A 9,515-nucleotide genomic window follows, 5' to 3' on the forward strand; every position below is an offset into this window, starting at 1 on the left:
CAACAGATGCCGACGGGTAAACGAGTTTTCAAAATTACACTGGAATCCTGAACTTTGACTGCAGGGCTTCTTATTCAAAATTTAACCACCATAAATTAAGCAGAAGACGAAACATATTCGTCGTGTTTGTTTTTTATAATAGTCGTGTGTTTCTTGGACGGATACGTTTATTGCGCGTGAGCACATAACTTTAATATTAACAGTCGTCTCGAAGAAATTTAATACACATAAACGAATTATCTAGATTAACAAATTCAACACAAATAACACGCATACGTAAAACACAACTCGACTAACAATTAAAATAGTCTGCAAGATAAAAAATGCGCGTTGCTCTGACGGCATTTGTTAAAACAACTCTCACTTTATTTATAATGATTTGATTATTTGAAGAATGCAAAATTCAAAAGGCACAGAAAAATCATGAGTCAGTAGTAAATTTTCATTTCACGTATACAATACAGTATCGAAGTTGGCCAGCGTTTTGCGCGGTAAATTGAATGCGCGAATGCCGTCGATTTACGATCGTCATGCCATCTACCGACTGGCATATTTTTAATTATTTGATCAGAGCTCGCTGATAAATCAACTGTTGTAATTGGCCGGCCAGTGTGTGATTGTAATTAGTTTATTTCATTTCGCTGACGCCCTACAGTAATTAGTTCATGAATTTTAATTCAAACACGGTCTTGGAGGCAGGCGTTAATTGATTAAGGGGCGGCGGATGGACTGGTGAATCTCATTCTTTATTTACAAGCTGTAAGTGGGTATGGCTTTGTGCTCGCAGTTGGATAGGTTAGGTATGTAATCAACTATTTATGTAGCTACTATGGTATGTAAGTAGATAAACGCGTTAGCGTACGTGAAAGAAATCAGGTTTTATGCACGTTCGGTTTGAGTAACAAAAATATTATTCCGTCCAAGGTCTTTAATGTCGAAACCACGTATAATTGTTTGCACTCCCGCCTATCTTATTTATAAATGGAAAATTAATAATATTTGCAAGATACTTTTAGCCTTGTGTTGATAAACACACAGTTCGAGAATTAATCGTACTACATAGTTGTAATGCGTGAAGGATATTTTCTATTTGAGTACGACTCCTAAGTGCGTAGATGGATGAAGCCCACACATTTTTTTCAATATTGCATCTATCATCGTAGTAATACACGAATCTTCGAGCCGTATATCAAAAGATAGACCGCTGGGCGGGTTCTATCTTACAGAGCGGATAGCCGAACTTCGGGCCAGCGTTGACATTTTTACTGCGCTACTTTATTTATCGTCGCGCGATAAATAATGGAATTTGCTTTGCTGGCACACCACTGCCATGATATATTTACTTCTAGAGTGTTCTACGCCTGGTCTAATATATTTTATTGATGGTTAAGAGGTCGTTGCTCTATATTTCCCTTTTTTGATGGTCTATTTTATCGATTTTATTATACTTTCACTTTCAATCCACGTTTGCCTCTCACTAAATTTAATAAACAAAATGTTTAATGGAGTAAAAATGCAAATGTATTTACTAGTTTTTATCAGTTAAAAATATCAAAATCGGTACATCTGTTTGATTGGAAATTTGACAGCTATCAGGTAGATTCCATAAATATTTAAATTAATAGTATAGTATCAAAACTAGCATAAAATATATGACTATAAATTTAAATGTTTAAAAACGTAGCGATTTGTTCGCTTACGAATTTTGTTAAATTGATCTACGTAAAATTTTGTTAGAATTTCATGAATTCTTACTAGTTGTGTTTAATAATTACTAGTACTCAAGTAGTAATAATTAACATGATATAGTTATTTCTGGCTTTAAGATTGTTATCATTGACAAGGCTATGCGAAAGCTTCGCTGAATACATTTTGTGGTGTATTCATTAATTGTAGGATTGTTTATTTAAATTTGTTAAGATATTATTACGAGATTTTGTTAATTTGAACTTCTTTTATATAGATAGATTTTACATAGGGTGGGTATATTCTATAGCGTTCTCCAATAATTACTATTAAGTAGTTAACTGAGTACATTAATTCTTGAAATTAATAACGATGAAATAACTTTTGAAAAAATATTTAATATAATATATTTTTTATATTTAATCCTACTATGTAATAATTATATTCATTGGTACGTACATAAAACGGCACATTTAACGGTAATTATTTCAATTAGAATACAATGAAAATGTAACAGAAACCGCCTAATTAAGTTATAAACATTCCACAATGAAAATATTTTGTTGGGTACTCTAACAAAATATTTACATGGCACAGGAATAAATATTTTAGCAGGTCACACGTTATTAAACTATAGGAATTATAAAAACATTTGTGTTTTTGCGGATATTTTCATTTATTTCGAACATAAATAAGCGAGCTAGTTAATATGTTATGTTTCTTTTGACACTAGCTACGTATTTATAAAAAAATGCTGCCTCGTTGGCGTAGTAGTAATCCGTGCGCAGTTGTAATCATACGAGTACGATTACCGCGCTGAGGTCCTGGCTTCGAATCCTGAGTCAGGCCAAAAAAAATGTGATTGAGATTTTCCATCTTAAAAATGACTCAATCGCAGTTCGGAGTCAGTCAAGTTAGCGGTGTGCCTCGGAAAGCATGTAAAGCCGTTGGTTGTGCGTCTGATTTCTCTCCGGTCATGTCACATTGCTGTCTCACTGGACTATGAAAGTGAAGGAGCTTAGAATGTACCTGTGTATTGCGCACACACTTGTGCATTATAATATCTACTGCGTACCTGGCTGATCTCCATTGAGATTAGTCGCCGTGGCAGAAATTTGGCTCCCAGGGATTCATCCATTTATAAAATGCGTTTAATAATTAAATAGCCTTACGGGTCATGAGATTTAACCACCTTTCGAAATGAGTTTTAAAAATCGTCCCTCGGTGCTCTCTGAGGTTGGTAAGAAACAAAATTTCATACATCTCGAGAAACTTGTTGAGTTGTGCGTTGCCTCTAAGTTTGTTTTAAGAAGATACAAATATTCTAATTTTATTTCATATTTTTTCTATCAAAATAATGACTCAATAAATTTGTGCGTAAGTTATACAGAAACCTGATTTTATTCATTACTCGTACGCACTTTTATCTGATGGCTTATTTATATCAATGTAAAGGCCAACAGTTTTGTCCTTGCCGAAAACGTGTAGGTATCGCGCGTGGGACAAAATTCAAGGTTTGCAAAATTTTATGTGTAGAATTACCCATTACACAAGTTTTAAAATAAAAAAAAAACAAAACAATGGACATCGCTAAATAAATCAGAAAGCCACATGGTCCCCAAGCAAACATATTAAATTTATAAATTAAAATACAAATATTTATTTAAATTTTATGCTACTCAATTATTTCTTAGTAATCAAATAAATACTACTTTCAGTAAGAATTTGTTTCTACATTTGTAAGCACACTCGTACCTACCTCCATAGATTTAAGATTCATTTTTCATATAAAAATATCCTATTTTTCCAATCGTCCCCGTCGCGTGCCGGTGACACGGTAGGGTATCAACAAAGTGTGAAATGGCGCGGAAATATCGTAACCTCTCCCATCCAGACATTTTGTTCCTTGCCGCTAGCCACGCTCATTATCTACGCTCTACGTTCCTCTTTGTTGATTTTAAGTCGCTTTATTTACTCGGTAAGGGTATAAGAAATTATAGGTTTATATATTTCGTAAGAAATAGGTTAGAGTTGATTTTCGGAAAGTAAAGCCATGTTTATTCTAGCTCAATTACTAGATTCTACTTTGAAGAAATCTGGAACATTTTAGGTTAATTGTAACAAACAATAACCCATTTATTAATATTTCAAACGCTTTGTAATCAAACAAATTTGGCATTTAACCACATTTCCTTATATTGATTTTTGTTTGGATGATATTTTCATAGACAAGAAATCACAAACTTATGTAGTTTTAATTATAACAAAATGTGGTCACTTTTATAGTATTAATGTATTTTTTTTTGCATACATTATAATGATTTTATACAAAGTATTTGGGTTTGATTAATTTTAACTAGATCCAGGTATTTACTTTAGTCATTCAAATTATTTAAAATAGAAACATTAAACTCTAGTAAATTACAACGTTAATATTTTTATAGTGTTAATTAAAAACTTTGAAATAATCTACTAATTACTAACAGGCTTGGTCACGGCACAACTTGAGGAATGTTAATTCGAGACAAATAAAATATATTATGAATAATATAGTTAAGCAAAGTGTTAAAAACCTTTTTAAAACACTATATCAGGCAAATAAACTTTATAATCATCGTAACATAATTAATGTCTGCTTTCAAATAATTTATTGCCAATTAATCTAATTATCATTTTTATTCTTTTACAATTTTAATTGGCAACAAAACCAATTTATTATTACGTCTTAATTGATTGATAAATCTTCTTATAAAACACGGCCATTTAATTTTCAAGCGCTACATATTCAAAAACAAAGCATTAATATTAAAATCTCGTAATTTTACGAGATTTTACATTTATTTGTAATGACACAGAACATTAGTATGTCATCGTGAAGGGGGATATAAATAATAAGTGAGTTGTCCCGTAAATAATACGATTCGTTTCCGATGCGGACGGGCTCCCCGTATCCGGTAGGGAGTCGCCCTACGATCGCGACGCCATTTTGTATTTTATATTTGAATTTCGAATGATAATACAATGGAAGTGTGATGAGGGATGGCTTTATTTTATTGTGTTGCTTTGATCTTGGTAAGTTCATAATAAAATGTAAGTATTATCTGCATATTGAAATTGATACATTAACTTTAAGTTACTATAATTCTTAGAACGATTTTATTCAATTTAATCTTTTAGAAGTACCTATTCGACTTATCCATAAAAGATATAGCATGTAGATCTGTATCTCTGTACGTTCTCCAATTGAATTCTTAGAGTGTTTTTTTTTTTTAAATTAATCTTTTATAAATATGTATTCGATGTATCTGTAAAATATATAATATATAACTGAACCACTTTTAACTAGATAAATTATAATATGCATTTAATGATTACAATACAGGGGCAGTAAAGTTAAGAGTATGTGGCTCAATTGGTAGAGGACAAGCACTCAGATAACTACATCACTGACTTCAATTCCCGGTTCCAAATCTACTAGTTTGTTTAATTAATGATATGCGATACTTAAAGCGGCGATAGCCTAGTTGGGAGTGGAACGGACTGCCGCGACCAATGTCCTCTGGTTCAAAACCTTTATTTATTTATTTTTATTTTAATTATTTATTTATTTACATCAACACACAGCTATTACAGGTTACACCCAATTCGACTGGCGGAACTATAATAACATAATAACTTACAACTATATTCTATAACTAAGTAACCTAAGGACACTTCTAACTATTCTAAAGTTATGTCTGTATTATTTATGTATAGCTTGCTTTAACGGTGACGGAAAACATCGTGAGGAAACATGCACACCTAAAAAAATCTCTATAAGAATTTTGACAATGTGTGTAGTCTACCAACCTGCATTAGGCCAGTGTGATGTACTAAGACTTAATCCCTTTCGATAGTAGTGGAGGCCCATGCCAGCAATAGAACAGTATATAATACAGGGCTGATATTATCATAATCCAAATGTTGTAACACTAGCCTTAGCGCCTATATTACTTATAAATTCTAAATAAAACACAAAATTTTGCTTAGTTTGAGGAATAGCTAGCATATGTGCGTTAAGAATTGTTTATATTTTTTATTTTTCACTGTTTTAGCACTGGCCATATATGAAATATAATTTTATAAATAGTTATTTATACTCTATACTACCAAAGGCAAAACAGAAAAATAAATGAATACTCATATTTCAACCAGACTATTATTCCTTCCACGATGAATCAGATAGTTTTTAAACCCTTATCTTAATTAAATCCAATTTTCACTCGTGTTACTAACCTACGCTCCCACATTATTTCATATTACAACTACCAGTGTAAGTTGAGTCGTTCAAGTTCCATTCTTTCATAACTTTTATTATGACGAGACTCAATTCCAATGGGTCTTTTTAGCTGGTTGTTTATATACAGTACGCGGGTGTTGATTTAATTAAACCTTACGATTTATGTAGCGTCCAATTTAGCAATGAAGTATACAGGGGTGATGTGTCCCTTTAAGTGGAAGATGGGCTTCGATGTTGCGATGAGTTTTATTGGGATTATTTGTATGGGGTGTTTCTTTTAATTACGTTGAGATTGAAATAAATGAGCGTGCGGGAATGTTTACATTACTGATTACACCATACATGAAATCCTTAATGGGGAAGTGTGTTGTTGCATTGTCCGCCCCGCAGCAAGGAACCGTCGGCTTGCATAATTTATTCCAAAGCGATATTTAGAGGCCGTAAAGTGCTATAGGTGATTTTTTTTTTCGATAAAAATGGTTTTATGCGGGAGAATTATAATAGACTGTTTTTTTTATTTTACAAAATACAGTTTTTGTGAGATTTTATTCTGCAAAGGTTTACACGGACGGAGCCATGAATGAAACTGGTTTTATTTAAATCATCTAGTAATGATTAAAAATATTTTTTGGTTGATTTTTCCAAAGATTCTTGTGACACAATAAAACATTTCATTTTGAGCTTTAAAATCACTTACATAGAAGATATGTGTATTTTCGTCTACCAGACCTGAAGAATACCAATTCTGTGGAAGTCAAACTTTCTGGCTTACATTTTTCTTTATAGTACAAGGATATTAAACATGTAAAATCAAGGGGGTAGGTGACCCAAAGAGCACACAATACAAAATAATCGTAGAGACTAGAACTATAATGCTCAACTATAAGTAAAAAATTGTTACAAGGTCGTGCCATGCCCTCACAATTATTGCGATGTCCCAATACTTTCCGAAAAACTGATTTTTGAAGCATTGTAACTGTTCGGTTGAGTCAGACTTTTTTCTGATGTCAATGTGGCTACACTATGGCTCTTTGTATATTTAAATAATGCTACTTACTAGCGATATAGTAATATATTCATGTAACATAAATTATAATCTATATTTTTTTTATAACGGTTCAACTTGCTACAAAATTAATTGGTATATACTTTTCTGTATATTTTTACTTTTTTTTATGTAATAATATATGTCACAGAAATTAATATTATTATCACTATAATGTCGACTAAACACTCTGCATACACAAATTATATTTTATATTTGTAACGTGAAAATTATTTTCCTTCCACGTGCTTCCATCTAGCAGTGGAGTTGCAAACTACTTCCAATCGAAGCCTTCTACGCCGCCATATTGATATCCGCTTACAACCTTCGTGGCGCTGAACAAAAGCTGCGATACTTTAGTCAAAATAACATTTTAATAATGATAATTGCCTATTTTAAAATTGTTACATATATTAATCAATGATTTTTTGCTTTACATATTTATATTTGCTGGAAAAAAGCAATTTCGGTTAATAATTTTGCATAAGTAAGAAAGAAAGAAAGAAAGAAAGAAAAACGATTTATTAGCCACAGTCGCAACATAAATAAACACAATAATAATAATATAATAAAAATAACACAATAAACGTTAATTACAAATAATAATAAAAAAAACAACAAAAAAAAAAAAAAATTATAATAAAAAATGGCTGGTCGCGGCTGTGACCGGTAGGTGACCACTCAGCATAATGTTGTGATGTGGTGCGAACCACAGCACAACGCTGTTTTTCAGTTCAGTAAACGCTGTTTAAGTATTATATTATATTGTTTTATATTATTTTATTAGTATTAAATTATGTTTTTTAATATGAATTACTTCTAATAATATTATGGGTGCGAAGTAAAAGTTGTTTCTGAATATTAGAGGACCACCGACATTTATTTATGTGTGCATTTTTATTCTAGCTATAAGATATCTGTATAGGTTTAACAAATATATATTTTCTTATAACTAAATAAATTTTACCATTTATTTCAATTGTGATATACTTACTTATATAGTAAACTCTTGCATTGAACTTGGTTCACTGCCCAAAAGAATATAACATAAGGAAAACAAAATCTTCAAATAAATTCCTTTTTTATAATATAATCAAGGAGATTCTTTCCTTGTGAGAAGGTTTGCTATCAAAATGTCATCTTTTTATGGCCAGTATCAAACTGGTAAATTATGAAATTAAAACAATATGATTCGAAATTTAAATATTACACGAATTAGGCCAATAGAACAAATCGCCACTGAAATAAGCCACAAATGATAGTTCACCCCAGCCCGAACTATCCCAGTTCTAAGTGAGTGGCATGTCCGATAAGGCTTACCCTCGGGTTAGGCCGCGGACAGGTCGCTAGATAACTTTCGATTTAATACGTTAAAAGGTGCCCTTAATGGGGGCGATCCCATTCGTTACGGGGTACTGGCCGATAGTATTTCGTGGACGGTGGCTAGTTAAAATTTAAAACTGGAATGCGTGGAATACTGGATAACCGCATTTATAAATTACTTCATTGAGTTGTTGAGACAAACTGGATTTTCAAAAAAAATAATAATATCATTAATTTAAACTTGCTTTTACTTAAATAAAACTTTACTCATATTTAATTAATTAATACACTAAAATAGCTTTACGCCATAGTTATCTACTCCTGTCTACCTACACGAAATTTATATTATGTAAATCGAAAGTTTATCAACATGGCATTCCCTTGAAACTCTACGTCATAATATGGCCACAATCACTTTACAGCCAATAAATAATGTAAAGTTGTCGATATTTACCACTTTATATAAATGGAAACGTCTATATACATACATAAATAATCGATTACGTTTATTTATAGCTTTATTAACATAACAGTGTATCGATTAAATCCAAATGAATAACTGACGTCATTAGCTAATGAATTATTATTAACGATAAAAGGTATTTAACCTCGCCTTAACACTCTAATATAAATTAAAAATATATTCGTGAGTTAATTTATACATAAAAGCAACGAAATTAAGAATTGTAAGGCTATAACCAAGAAATTAATCCACACGCTGTGTGACAATAATGTCTGTTTGCTGAACTTCAAAGACCTTTTGAATTTATAATTATATCAGAGTTCATTATTTTTTTGTGTAGTCGGTTTTAGCTTTCAGGCCGATTGAAGTGTTTTTGTACGCGAATAAATGAGGTGTAAAATATACCATTACGTTAATTAGCAGATTGTTTTAAAGTTGGTGTTGTATGAGTTAATTATTTAATTTGTTCGTAATGTCAGTTTCCTTCTTCATGATATCATAAAACCAGAATTAATTTCATTATTTTTTCATTTTAATCCTAGTAAGCGAAGTTAAAGTCGTTTAGAAATTTTGTTTTTGGTATTACTTTCCTATGATCTTATTAATAAATAGGGACATTTTAGCATTACGGTACCGTGAAACCGTATATTCGTTTTTACTTCTACAATCATTGTGTCAAATATTATTCATGAATAATATTTTCGTCAAAGATATCGGTG

This window comes from Manduca sexta, chromosome 21 (assembly GCF_014839805.1).
Source record: "Manduca sexta isolate Smith_Timp_Sample1 chromosome 21, JHU_Msex_v1.0, whole genome shotgun sequence".
NCBI classification, from domain to species: Eukaryota; Metazoa; Arthropoda; class Insecta; order Lepidoptera; family Sphingidae; genus Manduca; species Manduca sexta.